Here is a 20049-nt window from a genome sequence, read left to right as displayed (position 1 = left end):
GTTCAAAAACCAGAAAGATAAAAGAAAATGTAAAGTTCCAGGAAACGCCTGTGGAGCCAAGAGCTCATCTACTGCAGCATGGGACAGGCACAGACTTGGAAATCAGAGTGTAAGGCTGGGAGGAAGAAACTCCCTTCACCTCTAATACTCGATGAGAAGCCATGCCGAGTTCAGCTGTGCTATTAGATGTATCACTGAGCATGAGGGTGAAACAACTTATAAAATTATTATACTGGAAGAAACAAATTCACACATCAATAGGCTCAAAAAGAATGAGCACTGAGTCAAAGCATTTGTGTACTAATCAGTCAATAATAAACACCCCTGCATTCCATCCTCCTGTTCTGCCATGTGGTGGTTACCCTTAGTAATAAACTGCTATTTTGCTCTGAAAAAAACCCAAACAAGTAGCAGTGGCAATCACAGATTCCTAGTGAAGCAAACTGGTTTTTATACATAGGTAGAGCATTAGAAATTACAGAAAGAACATGGCCATGTTCAAAGCCAGGCACTTAATTCATAACACTTCAATTTCCTGATGTGGATACAAAGAAACCTGAACTTCTGTAAAGCTATCATGGAATCAGAGAACCATTTAGGCTGGAAAAGATCTTTAGGATCACAGAGCCCAGCCCTGCCAAGGCCACCACTGAACCACGTCCCCAAGTGCCACAGCCTCATGGCTTTTAAATCCCACCAGGGATGGGGACTCCACCACAGTCCTGGGCAGCTGTGCCAGTGCTTGAGAATCCTTTTGGTGAAGAAATTTTCCCATATTTCCAACCTAAATCTTCCCTGGTGCAAATTTAGGCTGTTCCTCCTTGTCCTGTCAGGGAATTGCAGAGCAAGAAGGTCCCCCCTGAGCCTCCTTTCCTCCAGGCTGAGCCCTCCCAGCTCCCTCAGTTGCTCCTCAGACAATAATTTAAAAAAAACTGCTGAAAAATGAAGCTAAATGTTCAGGTCTGAAATCAGTCATCACACATCACCTAAAGATCCTGTTTGCAACATCTTCCTTGGCAACTTTTACTGTAAAAACTACTAAAAAATAATCACAGTACTTTTTTAAAATTCAATCACACTGCACTAGTTTAATTGATTTAGAAAATTAATCAAAGAAACTGTGATAGATTTACAGTGTGAGGATATAAAATACAATTAATAGGACATTTGATAGAGCAAATAAAGATAAAATTCCAGTGCAGTGGTAATAATTGAATATTACAAGACAATTACATTCACACTCATTTCTACTTTAATTCTAAAGAAATCAACATTAGAAAGATTCTGAAAATACTGAAATATATTTCAGGCTGCTTTGATTCCAGGTAAAACTGCACCCAAAGTTTTAAAGGTGATCCTTGAGTACTGCTGAGATGGACACAGTTACTATATGCATTAAATTGGCTGAAAATTTTGACACTTAACCCACTGAGCTGATTATATCATAATCAAGAGAAAAGGAAATGAAAATGTATTTATGAAGGAAATAGTTTAAAATTAAGTGGGCCTTTTTCATTTTGATACACAAATTTTTACTCGAGTGTGAGCAAAATGTAACATTTGTGAGTGAAAAGTTAGTAAATTTTAGAAAGTAATCTACATAAGCATAGAAGTTTGATATTAATTTGTATAGGAAAAGAAAGTTAGAAGATAATGCAACTCCTGAAGGCAGCTCTTAGGGGTCATCAATTACATGGTCAAAGTTAAATTAAAACTCCCCAAATGAGTTATTGATATCTTAATAGTTCTGTGAAAAATGGAATGTCCTGAGTTCATTAAGTGAAGGCAGGTACAGAGCCAGGAGCCTCCCAGGCTGCAGTCTGGGAGTTTTATTTACATCATGCATGAGCCCCGTGCATCAGGAAAATCAATTAGTCACATTTTAAGGACTCATTAATTCCAATGTTTCTAAACCATCCAAAGCTCCAGGCCCCAGCCCTTACCAGGGCTGCAGCCACTTTCTGCACAACAGCTGTACAGAGCATCCAAAAATTGGCGTAACATTTTTTCTTTGGTTTATTGTTTGTTTTCATTGTCTGATATAACTTTTAAATTCTGACAGCACCACTCTGATGTTCCAAGGAAAATCTGATTCCTGGGTGCTCAGTTTAGCAGCACATTTGATGAAGATGACTGCAGCAGATGGAGTGGACCTGTCAGTAATTCATACCCAGTGCAGAACTCATGAAAAATATAAATATTGCTTTTTTAAAGCAGTATCAAACTTAACTCTATCTAACATTTTCAAGACAGGAGCAACCAGCAAGCAAACTAAGCAGACTGATCCTCTGGGATTTCTTAAGCTAGGAAAGCAGCATTTTTAAAGCACACTTTTTAATAGAAGAATTTCTCTGGAGCCCAGCAGAAGCCTGCAGGGAATACAGCAGGCAGGGCTGGCAGTGGGAGGTGGTTGGAATGGTGGATCCAAGGTTGTCATGTCCAAAAACATCTCAGTGGCACCTTCATCACAGAAGGAGCTGGAGGCTGAACCAGGCTGATCTCAAAGAAAAGGCAAGGGGGCCCTTGAGATGACAAACTGTGTTTAGGGAATGCTGTTTAATCAAAAGTTATGGATGGAGGGGATGGGAAAAGGCAGCAGTGATGGACACAAATCATTATACAGCCCATTATTCTAAACACCAGAATACAGAACAGCACCTTCTGAGGTTTCCTCACTCCCACTCACTGCAGTCAGAACTGAGCATGTGGACACCTGGTGTAAAGTACAGCACCCTGCCCATGGCACAGGGAATAGATCATCTTTATGGTCCCTTCCAACCCAAACCATTCCGTGACTCTGTGCACTCTGGAATTTTTAACTGCACCTTTTCACGTTGTCCAAATGCTATAAACTCTGCTGCAAATAATCTCTAAGCTTGATCTGAAGCTTATGGGAATTCTTTTGTTAAGATCAATGGGACATGAATGAGACTTTTAGAAGTAAAGATAATTTTTCAAAGGGGATGCAATTCCTATGGCCTTTAAGAGAAAGGTTTTGGAGTTAATGCTGCAAAGGAACCCTTCAGTATCTCAAATAGGTGGATTTAGATAAATAATGGTTTTTTATGGGAAAATACCAAAATCTACTCTACAAGTGGATAATTCCCCAAAGTTAGAGATTTGTTATGTTATTAGTCTACCAGATTACACAAAAAGTAGATAATACTGGGTTATAAAAATACAAAATGAAAATCAGAGTAACCTGATTAGGCTCTCTCTCAGAAGGCACCATCTGCTCCTGAGCCAGTGTGCAATATTTTAGTACAAAGGCCTTCATAAAGCCTCTTTTCCAATATTACTTCCAGCTAACACGATTATTAATCCCTCTATACCAGGTATTTTTTACTGGAGAGCTTCTGTTCCCCTTTCAAAAACTTCTGTCCACACTACACAGCAAGGCCCAATCTCCCCATGCCCCAGACACCAAGGAATACCAGTGATGCTGCCAGAAAAGGGAGAGATTATGGAGTAATAACAAAATAATTACTGCAACACTTCCCCCCTGGGTTTCCCCTCTTGGAAGAGCAGGGATGTGCTGCAGTTGCACACACAGCTGCTCCAGGGGATCTCTGTGCATGCACAGCTTAACCCAGGCAGCACTTCACCACCCTCATGGCTCCTGGTGCTGAGAGGGAATTATTAATCAAAATTATTTAAATACACATCTCTCACAAACAGCTTGTGTTTCTCAGGACTCAATTACAGAGAAAAATATTTGTGTTTGTGCTACAGAGCAGCATCTCCACAGGGACAGAGCACCAAGAGCTGTGACTGCATGGCAGTTTCATGGGATATTATTCAGGTTCCATGTACATTGCAAATCAGCCATCTATTAATAAAAGTTTTATTCTTACACAGACACTGGATATTAAGTAAAAATACACTGAATTTAGAACCAGGGCAGTTCATATATTGCTTCTCTAGCTATGTCAGGGCATAACACATGTTTTGGAGAAGTGACTGGGATTTCCAGTCATGGAAACATCCCAAGTTTACACAAGAATAACCAAAACAGTCCTAATGACCAGGTAGAGGCCAAACACTACCATGAAATAAAGGACAACCAGCTATTGATGGCTTTAGCTGATGAATTTCCTGCAGGAATGGAGATAAACAGCAGAGTTTCCACATTTTAGAACTGATTTCCCTGTTCTCCGGTTTCGGGGCTTGCAGGGTCTTGGTTTAACAAGGCTGTAGACAACACTCCCTTCATGAGCAGCTTACACTAAATCTGGTCTGTGCAAAGCAGGTGGAAGGCTGGAAAGGAAGTGGATGGAAAACTGCACTTGAGAAATCATCACTGATCCACGACCTGACTGGAAAGTGAGAGCAGGTACAAACCCACAGGGTCTGTCTTTGGCCTGGCTTAATATTTTCATTGGTGTTTGTTGACTGAATATAGATTTCACGTACTAAATCTGCTGATAAAGTCCCAAAGACTCTGAAAGACAGAATCAGAATTACAAATGCAGGAGATCTGCTCAAGCCTCTCCACTGACTGAGAGGTTTGCAGTTCAGTGAACAAGCTCAAAACCTTGTATTTGAGAAAGAATAAGTGACTGAGCAACAGGCAAACCTCACAAGGGGGTGTGCAAATAGCAGTATCACTGGGAAATCTAAGAAATAACCCTGTTTCTCACCCAGCACAGCCTTCTCTCAGCCCTGGCTGTTAGATGTAAATGTGTGGGTAAGTAAGGAAGAATTTAAACAGCACCAAAACACTATCACAACAATCCACTCCCCTCCTCTCCCATCCATCTGACCCAAAGAATCATCCAGAGAATGTGACATGCAGGAGAACATTCAAACAAAAAACCCCTCAATTCATCACAATCATCTTCATGCATGTGCAGGACTGGTACAAAAAGTGTGTCAGATTTAAGCAGAATCACCAAATATTGAGCCTTGTTATAAAAATCTTAGCAGCTCACCCTCAGAAAGCTTGTTTTTGGTCTTTGGAGACAGAAGCTCCCAGAAAAGATGCTCAGAGGAATTACCCCAAATGTATATTTTTAAATCATGCCCATATCAAGCAATTATTTGCCTAGAGATTAAAAACCCCACAAAACCAAACCCAAGATGATCACTGTATAATTGATCACGAGAGAGATGTTTACAGGGAGAGACAATGCTGCCAAGGCAGAGGCAAGGAATTACAGCAAACTCAGGAAACATTCCTAAGTGCACTATTTACGTTTAGACAGGTTTCTTTCTTCTCCCCAGGTTTTCAGCAGCTTCAATTCTTACTTAATGCAGCTTAATTATTATCACACAACTTTGCTACTTTTTTTTTTCCCTTGCTTTTTTCTTTTAATTATTATTACATTTTAAGCAGCAAGAGTTACTGCAGCTGATATAAGGACTTGAATGTGCTTAAATCCCAACTCCTGGGTGTTATCTTGCTGAACCACACCGAGGTGTGGCTGGATGTGCTATGCCAGCAGCAGCACTTCTCAGGCTAATAGAAAAAAAACAGACTTTCAAGACAAAATACACATCTCGGTCAATAACAGAAAGCAAAGACCCAGAATAAAATAAGACAATTTTCTCCAGCCGCCTCTTCTTATAAAACTCTTACAGCATTCAAGATATTTGTAAGCAGGGTGTCTATTTTTCTTCCCTCTCCATTTTATGGTATAATCAACACTCTGAACTCCACTTGTGCCATCACCAGCTGTTGCCATGGACATTGCTGGCAACCACAGGCAGGAAGAATAGTGGAAATTTTATTTTTTTTAATACAAATGGGTTATTTAAACAAAACATTGCAGTTAAAAAGTACCATAGGTTGTTGATTTACACAGCTGGCTGACTTCGTTGACAGCAAGCACAAAGACTATTTGTAATAATTTGGGATTTTATAGTTCAATTTTCAGGGACAGACATGAATATTGCTTCACTTTATGATAGTTCTCCTGAATTGATTATTTAAGGTGCTGTGGGGTTTTTTTAAAACACTGATTTGTTCCCCTTTCCTTCACTGTGGAAGGAAAACTTGTGTTATTAAATTATATCTTCATTTCTGATAAAACATGTCAGCATAATGCTATGTGCTCTAGTGCTTTGTGGGGAAGAGTGGAAGGGTTTCCTGTTGAATATTGTATATTCATACCATTACTTCACTGAGACACATTTGTTTTTATTCTGAGTACATAAGCCATGGCTGTGAACTGCACTAACTATAAAACAAATTAGCAGCAGCACGGCCCTGTCACAGGGCAATGCCCTGAAGGGATAATTGATCATGCAACAATGACAAAGGAAACTTCAACCTCTTAACAGCATATTTAACACATGTATTTAGATGTGCCACAACTGTGCCTGCTTAAATGCTCCCAACTTTCCTTTATTAATGTTCCTGACTCTGCCCCAGCATCATTTCTGCCTTTTTAATTCCCGATTTCACACATATCTCGTTCAGAACCATTTCCATTTTCACACAGGTGTAGCTGAGAATAAGATTTGGCACAGTTGGGTTTGAGAACACCTAGCCTTGTGGACTCAGAAATCTGTATCACAGCAATTGAAATACCCACACTATTTGGAAAAAAATATCAAGTCTTGGGCTGGTCAATGCATTTGTTCAGTTTTCTCAGGTGAAAAACTCCTTCAGCAGCAAAATACATGCACAAGAGTATATTTAAAACTGATTTCCAGGGTACACAGAGCAGGAACAGCAATCTTCTCTCTGGAACCAGCAAACCTCGTGGCAGCTGATTTTTATCACTGAAGATGAAACCCACAGGTGGAAGACCTCAAGGGGCCAGTACCTGATGTGGCTACTTCATATTGTATGAACCAAAGGATTTGGTTTCCTTTTAATGCCAGAAAAATATAACTCCAGCTTAAACTCAGCAAAATAAATATCCAGGTGTACCACACTTGCTCTACAAGAAAGAGGAACAGCACCAACCTGGCTACTCAGTGCCTTCAGGTGATAATAAACACTGCAAGGGATAGGAAAAGCTGTACAAGACATAACTTGTAGGAAGCAATCTTGTACCTCAGGACTAACAGCCTGGTAGCCCCTTAGTTTTTAGATCTATTACCCTTCCTTTTAATGGCACCAAATCTTTAAACAAAGAGAAAGGATATGGTAAAAAGTGGCCACTGACCCAAGCATCAACCTCTGCTGCTGCCAGAGAGCAGCAGCACTACAGCAATTTATTTAGACAAGTTTTACTATGAAAGATAATTAAAGATTTAGAGGCACGGATCGATACAACAGCAAACACTATCTATGTACAGCACTGCAGTTTGCCAAGACCAGCATTTGTGTTACTGCTGCAGATCCATCATACAGGGCTATTACAGTGTCTCGGGTTTGCTGTCTACATCAAAACAGGGATTTTGTGGGGTCATTTCTACTCACAAACCATTAGGACACACACTACTGCTGTGCAGCAGAAATTGAGCACAGGCCCTGGAGCCAGGTAAATCTAGGTTGGGTTATGAAGCCTTGGGTGAGTTATTCAGCCTTTCAGTCTCTATGTTTTGCCAAGAGAGAAAAAGGATAGCATGTGTATATGTTTCTTTTTACACAGAAAAAATATATCTAGAGGCTTAAATAGTTAATACCCGTGGCACTCAAAAGATGTAGAAGATTATGCAAGTGCTAAATCTTAATACTCTTAACTTCCCCTTGCATTTCAGTTTGACTGTCAGGCATTTGATTACAACTTCAGGCAAAGCAGTGATGTTCAACTCCTTTAAATCTCCTCAGCCCAACACACCAGGCAGGTGAGCACTGCTTTCCAAACACCAGAATTCCACAGAATTGCACAACTTCCTTCAGCAGAGCCCCCTCAGTACCCAGTAACAAACACACAGACTCCACCTAATCCTGGTTACTACTGACAGTGATTCAGAAGTAGAAACTTCAAGCCAGTCAATCACAGGCTTACTTTTTTTTAATGTCCATACTGCAAACATTTCCAAGCACTTCAAATTAGCAACAACAAAACATAAAAACCACTGGTTAAAGAGAAGAAATGAGCAGAAATTGAAAAGGAAGCAGCAACCCCTTATTTCTAGCTCAAATAGGCCATGTAGTGACCCAAAGCCAGGTTGGATTCATCCAACCAAATGTTGCACAAACAGATGAGGCCAACCAATGGAAACCATGGAATGAAAAGAAAACTAACATCAGAGCAGTATTTTCTGTTGTGGTTTCTGCCCAAACATGATTTCCTTTCAATAGTGTGTGAAACAGCACAGTAAACTACTGGAAACCATTGTTTTATCAATAGCACTTTAAGTTAGGGGTACATTACTGTATGAAAGTACAAATGAATAATTTTGCAGAAACAAAAGGAAGAATACTTTCCAATTAATGAGCCAAACATACACAAAGCTGTTGTATAGCAAAGCTATGGAATTCTAAAAGGTGGAAAGCAAAGTTATGAGAAGATTTAGGTAAGAAACTGAGAACTATACCTGTACCTAAGCATTTGATGATCCCATTCCAGGCAAAGCAGCACTACCCACAGTAAGATCTGTGACACCTCAGTGTAAACACCACAATATTTTAAAATAAAGTATCCCAGTGTGGCAGCAGCTCTCTGGCCACAGAGAGCTAGGCACAGCTTTCCCAGGCATTGTGCTGGGGAAGGCTGTGAGAAGATCAAAGAATAACAATTCTCATCTTCACTTGCTGCACCTGTTGTGAATATGTAGGATGTGTTATGGAGATTTGTTTACCAAAGGGGGTTTCTTGATTGGCCAATGGCAATGGTGTTTGGATTCAAGGACCAATTGGGTCCACCTGTATTGTGACTGTCTGTAAGTATAGTACAATAAAGTGATTGATCAGCCTTCTGAGAAGCATGGAGAAAATCTAATTATTACCCTGCTGGGGGCCTGCAGCAACATCCCAGAATACAGGTTTTAGACATTCCAAAGCAAAGCTCTTTTTTGGGATCCTTTTGTATGTCCTGCTTGAAACCCTGTTGTAGCCCTTGTCTCCAACTCATCAAGAACATTTCAGTGGTGAACTCAAGTGTAAATGACACAAAATTAAAGGACCATACAGATTTTTATGCTTTCAGCATGGGTGGTGTTGCCAAATCTGGGCACACAAGTACTCTTTCAACACCACTGATTTTTAAATTACTTGAACTCAAGACACAGGTGTTTTTGTATGACTTAGTGCATATTTGACTTCTGAGTCTAATGATACAAATTTCCTTGCCCTAGAGCAATGAAATACATTCAGGACTTCTGGCTGTAAAGCTTAAGGAAGTCAGAAGGCCAAAGCTCCTGCAGTAAATCTGGCCAGTCCTCCAGTGGAATGACAGCAACTTCTACTTCAGAAATAGTCCCAGAGGTAAAATAAAAAGTGAAGAACTTCAACTCCCTCCCAATACTGAAGCTTTAAGCACCACACTTTCCCTGTAATGAAGGACAACCCTGCCTTGTTTGCATCTGCTGCATGATCCATAACATTGTGCCCATTGAGCAGGCCAGGGAAACCCTGAAGTGTCAGGAGATACAGCACGGTTTCTTTGATTTTATGGCTACGAGATGCTTTGCAGAGCATTTTTATTCTCGGTGCTGAAGAAACACTCTGCTGAGTTCCATGGCAGAACAACTCACAATTCCTGGGGAAGAGGCATGTGTGATGCCAGCCCAGCTCGTATTCCAGGGCTGGGAACACAGTGCTCCACACCCTGCTGGTGCAAGTAATTCCACTTAAGAGCTGGACCAGAACAGAAAACCTCTGATGCCCCCAAAGTCTCTGCTGCAATCTGTCTCTCTGTATTTATCTCTGTACTTGCAGACATTCCTGCTGCAGAGGTTTTAGGGATTTGCTCCTGCAACGCAGCAAAATGCTGCTCCCTGCGATTCCCCTCATCTGGAGGAGAGCTTCTATTACCCAGTTAATGGCCAGTAGACACAACAGTTCCATCACCTTCAGTTACTGACTCTTTTTATCCACTTTGCCCTGTAATGAGGATCTCTGCTTGCTCACATTTATGCAGCAGCAGCATCAGCTCTCCCCTAATCCTGCCACACATAAAAATGGAAAGATAGATGCAGGAAAACATTAAAATGCCCTTATCACTTGGCTGCAGGGGTATAAACTTAAAATAGGAGATTGTTTTTTTCTGTTGGAAACAAACAAATAAATACATTTACTTAATTTTCTTCTTAAATAATCCTTATGAGCATTGCAAGGAGCCTTTGATTATTACTGTATAGATAAACACTGGAACATTCCATTCTATCCTACCCAGGTTAGATAGAAACAAATCCAATTCCTTCCTGTACATGTTTTTCCCAGGTGCATTAACACGCTCTTTACATTCAAGAACCAACTTTTATTACAAGCTGAGTGTGTAGGGAACAGGGAGATAGGGAAAGAAAACAGAATGAACAGAATGCTAATGAGAAAGAAAAATACAGCCTCAACAGCCAATTCCTTTAATTAGACAGACGTCTATGTTTTTAACTTCCAAGTTTTTAATCCTGTTGTTACTGAACTTGAAAGATGGAAAATAGAAACAATGCTCAAATAAACCCTGCAGGCTACCTTGCTAAAGGAAATGGGAAAATTAACCTCTTATCTCCTAAGATGAAAAATAAGTGTTTTATAACAGCCAGATCCATGAGGCCAATAATAACATACACAAGCCTCAAAATGAAGTGTTGAAAGCAGAGGTAACAAAGAGGGAATAAGGAACAACTCATACAGGATGGGGAGATAAATGTCCTGTTTTCTCCCATACATTCTTCACCCAGTAATTAAGAGATTAAATACATATTTAGTTATACTGCAGCCCTTACTCAATTATGCAAAACAATCAGAAAAATAACCAAATGCAACAAGTCCTGCTAAATTAATAATAATGAAACAGAAAGCCACTTGCAGGTTTGAAGTACTTAAGTCTCATTGCTTGATAAGGATCTTCATGCAAAGGGCCCAAACAAGTTCCCAGAGTTTCCTTGTTTCAAGGTAGCAAAAGCATATTGTTCAAGTGTTTAATATTCAACCCAGAAAAGAAGTCAAACAGGTACCCAGGGATTGTAACTTGAAACTAAAATTCAGGATTACATTCCACAGACATGCAGGCTCACAGTTCCTCAATCCACACCAGCCTACACTTCAGCTCTGCAAAGTCAGAGAGACTGCAGGGAAAAAGGGAGCCATGGCAGGGCTCGTGTCTAATTGAGTGCTTGTGTATGCGAATGAGCAGGAGAGAGGGCACACATCCCACAAAACACACAGACACATCTCGGGAGAGGTGTCAGAGCTGCCTCTTGACTGATCCCTCTGTCAACTCAAGCACTGAAGTTCCTCCTTCAGCTCATTCAACAGCCATGGTTTTTGATGTTGAGACTTTAAATTCTGTTCCCCGGCGCCACAAGTGAGCCAGGAGTGTCTACACGAGGCTGGGATTTGTTATCATGCCAGAATTGAGCTTTAAGACCTAACAATATTGCTCTGCAGATAATTCTAGCCTGCTCAGTTTAGATGACTTCACCCAAAAGGTCACAAATGGAACGTGTTCCTTTTCCTCCCTCTGTCTTTACTCTTCAATGCAGAGTGGCAGCTGAAAAGGAATATTTGAGAGGAGAACACAAGTCATCTCTCAAGAGCAGAGGCAGCACCAACAACACTGCACTGTTTTCCCTGCTAAGGCAGCAGAGGGACTGTCTCACTTTAAAGCATCTCCTCACTCTAACAGCACCAGAGACAGAAAGGGAAAAACTCTTCACCAAAATCCAACACTTTTGTAAGGAAATTTTCTTCCTACGTTTCTATTGTCATTCAGAAGCTGCATCTCTGATGCCTCAAGGATTTATCAAAATACTATTTGTTGGTAATCTCTACAGCAAGAACAACATTAACAGAAAGCATTTGCCTAGATAACACGATTCTCCTCTTCCCACAGAAAACAGCTGGAGGTTTATTAGAGTTACTGAGCCCCCTGAAACGCTGTTCTTCCACCCATCACCCTTTCCTGCTTCCAGCCTGGGCCACAGCAGTGACTCTGGGCATGCACAGCTCGTGCTGTCCACATCCAGCCCTGGGACAAACCACCAGAGCACCCACTTCTGGGAGCCATCACCAGAATGTAAAAGATGATGTTAAATGAACCTGTGAAGATGGATGAGGAACCCTGCATTTCCAGGCTGTATTACTGTGGGTTCTCTGCTTGCTTTTTCTGCTGTTGTAGGGTCAGGATTGAAGATCCAGAACCAAAATCCATGTTTACATTACTTTTTTGTGCCTGGCTACAAGTTCAAACTTCCGATTCCAGGGTATAAATTCTGTATGTATATATACTACAACTCTATGTATTCTATGTCTATATAAGTGATATACAGAGTATAGACAGACACTGTAATATGCTACAGATTATATTTATGGAATATATCTACAGATACTCTATATTCTACAGATATCTATAGATATTCTATCTATAATATGAAATCTGTAACATATTCTCTATCTACAGGCAAGTTGCTGTTGGAAGGCCTGTGTTGCAGAGTCTAAGCCATTGTTAATTAAAAAAGACACCACTCAAATTACATTTTACTCTAGTCCTTCATTTGTGTCTTCACACTGCCTGCATTTCATTCTTCAGTCAGTTGCTTCAAGAACTCCAGGGAGAAAAATAATGTGTTGCTGTGAGGATACGCCTGTGCTCCTCTTTAAGCTTTAAAGTTGGCTTCCAACAGTCAAAGAAATAGCAGGAAAGGGGAAGGTTAAAAACTTTGCTTTTCATCTCTGCCAAAACAGTAAAAGAAAAATGAGATTGCTGAATAGCTGACTGACTGCAGAATCAACACAGCAGTGATCTGCCTATAAGCTGCAAAGGGCAAACCCAAGGCATCTGCTTAAAAGCTTATGCCAACTGTGGGATAAAAAGTAAGGAAGCCACAATAAAACATAATTATTACAGGGGCTATAATTATGGCATTATTCTTTGGTGTATTCAATGTTGTGCACATTAAACCTTGTACACTGTGAATATTTAATGATTATATGCTTACTCAGAGCCCTTTCATGTCCTTAAAATACAGGTATTTTTCATGTATTAAGAAAAAATTACACATAATTTTTTTCCTAAGGGTCTACTGTTGAAAGAGATGGACAACATTCTGTGTCTTCTGCAAATTTAAATCTCAAAGCTTTGGAACCTGTGTGTTTACAGACACTGCATGCCAATTTTCAGTAGTTTTTGGAACAATACTCCACCGTCTTGACCTCAAGAAAACAAAATGTAACCTGTGAGTGGTCAACTGCAGCTGCTCTGTCTTGTCATCTGCAAGAACTTCCCATCAAAAGTAGCAGCAGGTCTCTAAGGAGTCTGAAAAACTTTGAATACATGCAAACATTCTTCATAGTAATAAGCCAAAGATGTATTTCTGCACTCAGGAGCAGCAGGAAGGAAGATTCACCAAGTGCCAACAGAGCAGAAAGCTCAGGAGCTTCTACTGAGCTGCCTCTCTATAAACCATGCACCCAGGAACCATGAAAAGAATTCAGGTTTTAGTATATAATACAGTATAACGGGGCCAGAAATACAATTTCCAGTATTTTATAATGATATAAGTGAAAAATTACCAGATTTTTCTGGCATGCATTGAGGCTTTAGTACAGTAAATATTGGCAATGGATTTATGGCATTTTGCACATTCCACCCTTACCTGAATGGAAAGCACAACTTGATGTGTCTGGGTTATTATACTGGAAAAGACTGACTTTTAAAACAGCTTATTGATTTTTTTGGGGGGTCAGCATTCTGGGCTGTTGTAAGATTGCCAATAGCTTTACTTAAAATGTGACTTTTTCCAAACAACCACCTTTTAATCACTGCAAATGAAAGCAGAAGAAACAGCTTCCAGAAGTGCTGGTTGACTCATCTTATCAGGATTGGAAACTTGCAAATCACCCAGCACAGAACTGCTGCTAAATCTTCTCAAAGTACAATTTCCCCATTTTCCATCCCCTTGCTGGTAACTTCTGTCAGACCAGACCTTCTTACAACTCAAAAAGCAGTACTGAAAGCCCTGCTGAAATTAAGATGTGTGACATCTGCTGCTCCACTTGTATCTACCAACCACAGGAGGGTCCAGCACAACCCATTTCTGACACATATAAATATATATTTGTTGTTTAATGACCTTTTTTTTTGTTTGTTTTGTTTTGTTTAGGAGATTACGATTAGTTCTTTTGGTTGTTTATTACAGCATTTTTTCCAGGAATGAGAGGTGAGCAGACTGACATTTAATTTCCATATTTCTTTTTTTCCACTTCCTAAAAACAGACATGACATTTCTTGGTGTTTTGCATCCCAGGCTCACATCCTGCATTCATTCCCCAGGATAACTGCCAACCATTCCAAAATAATTCCGTAGCTTCTTCAGGTAACCTAGATAAAGATCACCTGTCCAATTGATTAAGAAATATTTAAGCTATGACATCAAGTACGAGGGATGGTTATATATGTAATAAAGATGAAATATTGCTTGTTTTCAAAAGCACCGTGATGTTCTCATGTTTTTTATTATTACTTATTTCCAATTTATTACCTCAGCAACGCCGCCTGCTCTATCATTCCAGCTAGCCAGGGAGCACTTCTGATCCCCAGGATATGGTTTGTGGCCTTGAAAGGATATTGAGTTAAAAAGAAAATTAATGTGAACTAAATTAAGCCCCTCAATGCATGCCTCACTTTTTAAAACTGAAGCTAAATCACAGAACCACAGGCTCCCAGGTTGGAAGGGGACCTCAAGGGCGATGATGTTGGATAATGCTTCCCAAGCCTCCATGGCAATCCAGCCCTGAGCATTTGCTGCTTGCTCTGTGCTGCAGCTGCTCCCAGTTCTCCATCTGGAGGACTCAAGCCATCCAACAGAAGTCCCAAGGTAAATCTCAGGCTCTGTGAGGAAGTAATTTAGATGCTTGCTAGAGCAGCTGATAAAATTTCCTCATCCTATGCTTTGTAAGACTCTGGATCAGGACAGAGGGAATGGAGAAGAGGAGAAGAGGAGAAAGACGAGGAGAAGAGGAGAACGGAGTGTTCTGTGTATCCTGGGAGACCCAGCAGATCAGAACACACCAAGTCCCATGTCTAGAAGCCAGACTTCATCTTTCCCTGCTCTGCTAAATGAGGAATGGAGAGACAGAGGTGAAGGTGGAGAGATACAAATAGAACTTCTGCTTGTTTTCAGTGGTTATGGTACAACACAACAGGATCCATGTAGGAATGTGCTCCTTGGCATTGCCTGGGGTCTCCTGACCATCAATTTCTTGTTCTCTACCTACAAAAAGCCAGCTGATGTTCCCCTTTCAAGTCATGCAAACCATTAAATCATTGACAAATGTAGTTCTGGGCAGAAAAGAACAGCAGCAGAGAAGCAACACAGCCCCCCAGAACAGCTGGGTATGTCACACACTGAATATTGATGCAAATTCCACACTCAGGTACTAACTAAATGCATATAAAGAGACCATTTACACAAGCCTAGTTGTTAGTAGTATTTCTTCAAGCAAGTTCCAAGTGCTCTGGGGCCAGGAATAGGAATTCTTTTGTGTTAAGAAAAGGATGTTGAACACAATCTTATTTGCAAAGTCTCTCCATTTCCCAGCCAGCTCTGGTGTCTGGGGTCACAGAAGTGGCATTTTTGTTTTGTTTTTGCAAAGCAATGAATGTTTTAACATTTTCCATCAGTAGTATTCGTAATACCCAAGGCTGGCCTGTTCCATGGCCTTCTATCACTTGATATTTAAAGGCTTGTAGATAATTGTGGAATATTTTGCATATTACTTGGTGCTGTATGTACTGTTCATAAATATGTATTACCTGGCACAGTGTGTGTACCAGTCATAAAAGTTTAATGGATTTAAGAATTACCTTAAGAAGAACAAAAATTGTACTGGATATTTGTACATTTATGAGCACATAAACTCTACCCTTGTAAGCATGTTTGCAAATGAAAAAGGAAATAGAATGGAAAAGGGATTTTTCTAATCACACCTTTGACAAAATAATGGCATCATTATCTTTCCTACATTAGGAAACTGTAGAATATTTCACTTTCAATGATTTATCTTCACTGTTTGTTTCTGTAAAATCTTTCTCATACCTGAGCAAATTGCAAAATGTAATTTCAGAACCCTAAAAAATCTGCTAATTCAAGAAGGTAGTGCTCTAAAAATATCTCTGTTATCAGGGGTTTCCAGGAAGTAGATGTAAAAAGGGAGAACTAATTCTTAGATTATGCAGTGTACCGATATGAAATCCATTTGACTAAAAATGCAGAAAAACTATTTTTTTTCCAACCAAGTCAAAAATTTGATTTGTCTCCTTCCCTCTCAATATTTAAACTAACAGCTCCAACTTGTTGCTTCATCCCAGCCTCTTTCATGCCTCCAAGCCTAATGGAAAAGATCCGTAGTCACCTCCAATATCCCTGCAGTCACCTCAAATATCCCGATTGTCACTCTGCAGCACCAGCGCCACTCAGAACTTCAAAGCATCAGGACAGACCAAATTGGGATCCTTGTTTTTCAAAAGAACTGGCTCCACGAGATAAGGAAATCTTCATTAGCTGCTGTCTTTATGGAGACGATGAATCAATTACGGAATTCCGACTCCACGGAATGAGAATGTACCCCTGAGATAACTCAGTTTAAAACATGTAAAACTTCCAATGCTTTAGATACTGCTGATATTGGAGCTGGGTCTGGGAGAGCTCTGGGTTTCCCCTCTCATGGCAGTTTGGTTTTACTGAGCAGCTCTGGGGCATGGCCATAGCAAGGCTGCTTGTTTTGTCCTTCTGGAGCTTTTCCAAATGAAGGATTTTGCTCGAGTATTGGGTTTTTTTAATTTCAATGAAATAGTTCATAGATTAGAAAAATTCACATTATGGATGGTAAACACTGCATTCCACAGAAAACATCTTGTGTGATAAGACCATCCTTAGTTTTCATAAGTGGAAGGATTCCAATTCCCTTTCTGGTGTTTGCAATTGAGCTGCTGAGAAGATACTGCTCAAAGATCCTTACCATGGGAAATAAGTTTGAATAGTTCATTTTCGGGAAGGCCTTGAATAAGTAGCTTTCTTATGCATTCATTCTTTAAAATTACTCAGTTTAATACAGTCATTGCCACTGTTTTATTGTTCTCCTTTTAAATTTATTTTTAGCACCAATATCCAAACAAAGCATTATGACTATAAACTCCCATGGGCTGGTTTGACTTGGAATTAAAAAAATGCAGAGTTAGCAGGGGCAAATGGGGAGATATTTTTAAGTCGCACGCATAAATTAGGCAGAGGGAAAACTGGTTCCATTGGTTGCGTTGGATAAATTTAAATTTAGATCTGGTACTGCAGTTCTCAGTAGTGTTTTGCAGTACATCCTGGCCTGAATAAATACAAGAGTAGGGTTATTAGAAATCTCCAGGTAAATTAACAGCTCCATCCACAGCTGATAATGTGCAATACTGCCCAAGTTATTCCACTTCATGGAAGCAAGGCCCCATCTAGACAAAATTAAACTTTCACAAACTTTTTCTCAAAAAAGCCCCCTACAACTCCTAATTAAAAATACTGATTTCAGTTCAAGTCAAAGCACTCTTGCATGTCTCCTGAAACAAATCCTTCACCAATGCAGAAAGGGGCCATCATTGGGAATTTTACACGGGAAAGGAATTAGTCTATAAAATATTACAGTGAAAACTTACTAAGTGTGATATAAAAAAATATAGAAAACTTACTTGGGGACAATAATAGAGGAGGAGGAAGTCTCTTTTTTTTTCTCTTAAGGGAAAGTATTTTCTTCCTGAATTATGAATCTGAATTTAGCATCTGACAAGGTCATGATCACTCTCAAAATCACAGTGATTCGTGTTTTGGGCTTTTTTTTGCCACCTGTTATGCATGCAAGCTGACAACAATATGGATATGTATGCAGTCTATATATGATTGTATAAATTAATCTAATCCCTTGAAAAAAACCTGGAATATTGGAATGGAGAATTAACTAATGAGGATTTAAACAGAACTTTAAAATCAAGGAACTATAAATCAGAAATCCTGGAAGGTGGCTCACAAAGGAAAAGTCCCAGATCTGTAAGGACAGAGGCAAAGCCCACCCATAGCCACATGCAGGCACTGAGATAGAGTTATTAAAGGTGCTGAGAGGAATTCCATTTCCAGGCTGGGAGCAGAAATATCAGGCAAGAGAGGGGATTTCTGAAGACTCGAGTAACTGCTCTGGCTCACAGATATTGATCAGAGCATGCAGATGAAAGGCAAAGTCAGAGCTGGGCTTACAGACAAGCCAAAATATTATTGCTGTCACAAAATCAAGACATGTCCCTTTCCCCCTTTTTAATTAGGCACTTCAGAAAGTGTGCAGTGTACAGCTCCTCCTAATTTCACCAATAACTGTGAGTAAATTCCCTCTTCAGTTTAAATGCAGGATTAAGCTGGTTGCTGAATCAGCTCACTGTGCCTCTGGAACTGTTCAGACTGCTACAAATTTAGGAACTACTTCTTAGAGATGCAGAGTTAGTCAGAATAAATCCTGTATCACAGTTCCCTCAGTTGCTAGGTCTTTTAGCTTTTGCTTTTAAAGGGACACAAGCAATGAATTGCAATAAGTCAAGCATCCTGTGCTCTTCTAACATGTATTTTCTTTCTATTACTGTTGTTTGGAAAGCAACTGTGGCACAGCAATCTTGCCAGGAAGCCCCAGAAGCCCATCTGGATTCTGAAAAGCAGATATTGCTGCTTGACTCTGGAGTTAACTGGTCAGACTCACCTCACCCTGGGAATACAGATAAATATACTGTAATAGTGTATTATAGTGTATATAGTATGTGATATTTTATATATATATATTTATATATAAAGGATTTATATGGTGTATTTACTGTAGAGGGCAGGGCTGGGAAATTAGGAATAGAGGCATCATTTCCTCCATGTCCCACCCTGTTCCATATGGAAAGAATTGAACCTGTTCTGGCTTTTCTGGCATTGATAATATAATACATATACATAATTACAGAAGTATCCGGAACTTTCTGGTTACTGCAGACAATTAATGCCCAAATACACAATGTATCTGCCACAAAGAGCCTCCCTCAGCAGATTCAGGGCCGGGGCTGTTTCATTAATCAGTGTTTGCCTGAGGCACAGCACATGAATTCCCTAAATTGCTGCCGGGGTTCCTCGATCATCCTTTGGCTTCAGAATGAGAATTCCTCCACAGGCACCACCCTGCTCAGCACAGCCATTCCCAGCCTGGAGGTGTGCAGGACACACAGCCCTGGCAGCTGCTCTTAGGGGTGCAAATTGCATCTCCCAAGCTGAGGTGCAAGAAGAGGATACAGACAATAAGTGGTGAAGGAGATATGGCAAAGGAGTCCAAATCTGCTTGGAAAGTGTCATTCCTTTAAGGCAGAATTTGACAAGAACTCCGAAAATGCTGTCAGGTAATTAAAGACAGATGCTACAATTCCTGACTTTAAACGAAGTCAAGACCATTTAACACTTTGCATGATCAGAATATTAAACAAACGATCAGAGAGGATTGTATCGCACATGAGAAGTAAGGGGTTATGTTCTGCATCCTTACTGCAGCTCTATTAAAATCAAAAACCTTGTCCAGCCTAGGAAGGAATATTCAAAGGTTTCAGACCTTTTGGTTTCAAAGTGTCTTCTTATCAAAGGTTCAGTTCTGTGCACTGTGAATGAACAAATCAGCTGCATAAACTTCAGATATTTCAAGCACATCTTAGACTCAGAGATGATACCCTTCTCATTTTTAATTTTCACTCAAAACCCCATTGATTTTTCTTCTTAAACACATCCCCACACTCTACAGACCCAGAATACTCAGACACAAGACTGCAGTGGCTGAAGTCTGCCAGCACTCACACCCAGATCCTGGGGAACCTCAGGTGGGGAACCTCTGATTTCTGTTAAAATCACCTCTGACAGTTCCATATCATAATTGACAATAAGTTGTATGGTCATTTAATCAAATTCCATTTCAGAAACTAGACCAGGTTCTCAAGATCTAAATTC

General features: G+C 40.1%; 1 protein-coding gene across 4 annotated transcripts in view; it reads right to left on the bottom strand.

Annotated features, from left to right (window-relative positions):
- Window positions 1-20049, bottom strand: part of SDK1 (sidekick cell adhesion molecule 1) — a 382991-nt gene that overhangs the window by 205316 nt on the left and 157626 nt on the right. The gene's annotated exons all lie outside the window — the stretch shown is intronic.

This window comes from Passer domesticus, chromosome 15 (assembly GCF_036417665.1).
Source record: "Passer domesticus isolate bPasDom1 chromosome 15, bPasDom1.hap1, whole genome shotgun sequence".
Classification (NCBI taxonomy): domain Eukaryota; kingdom Metazoa; phylum Chordata; class Aves; order Passeriformes; family Passeridae; genus Passer; species Passer domesticus.
This window is presented reverse-complemented; position numbering and strand designations above follow the sequence as displayed.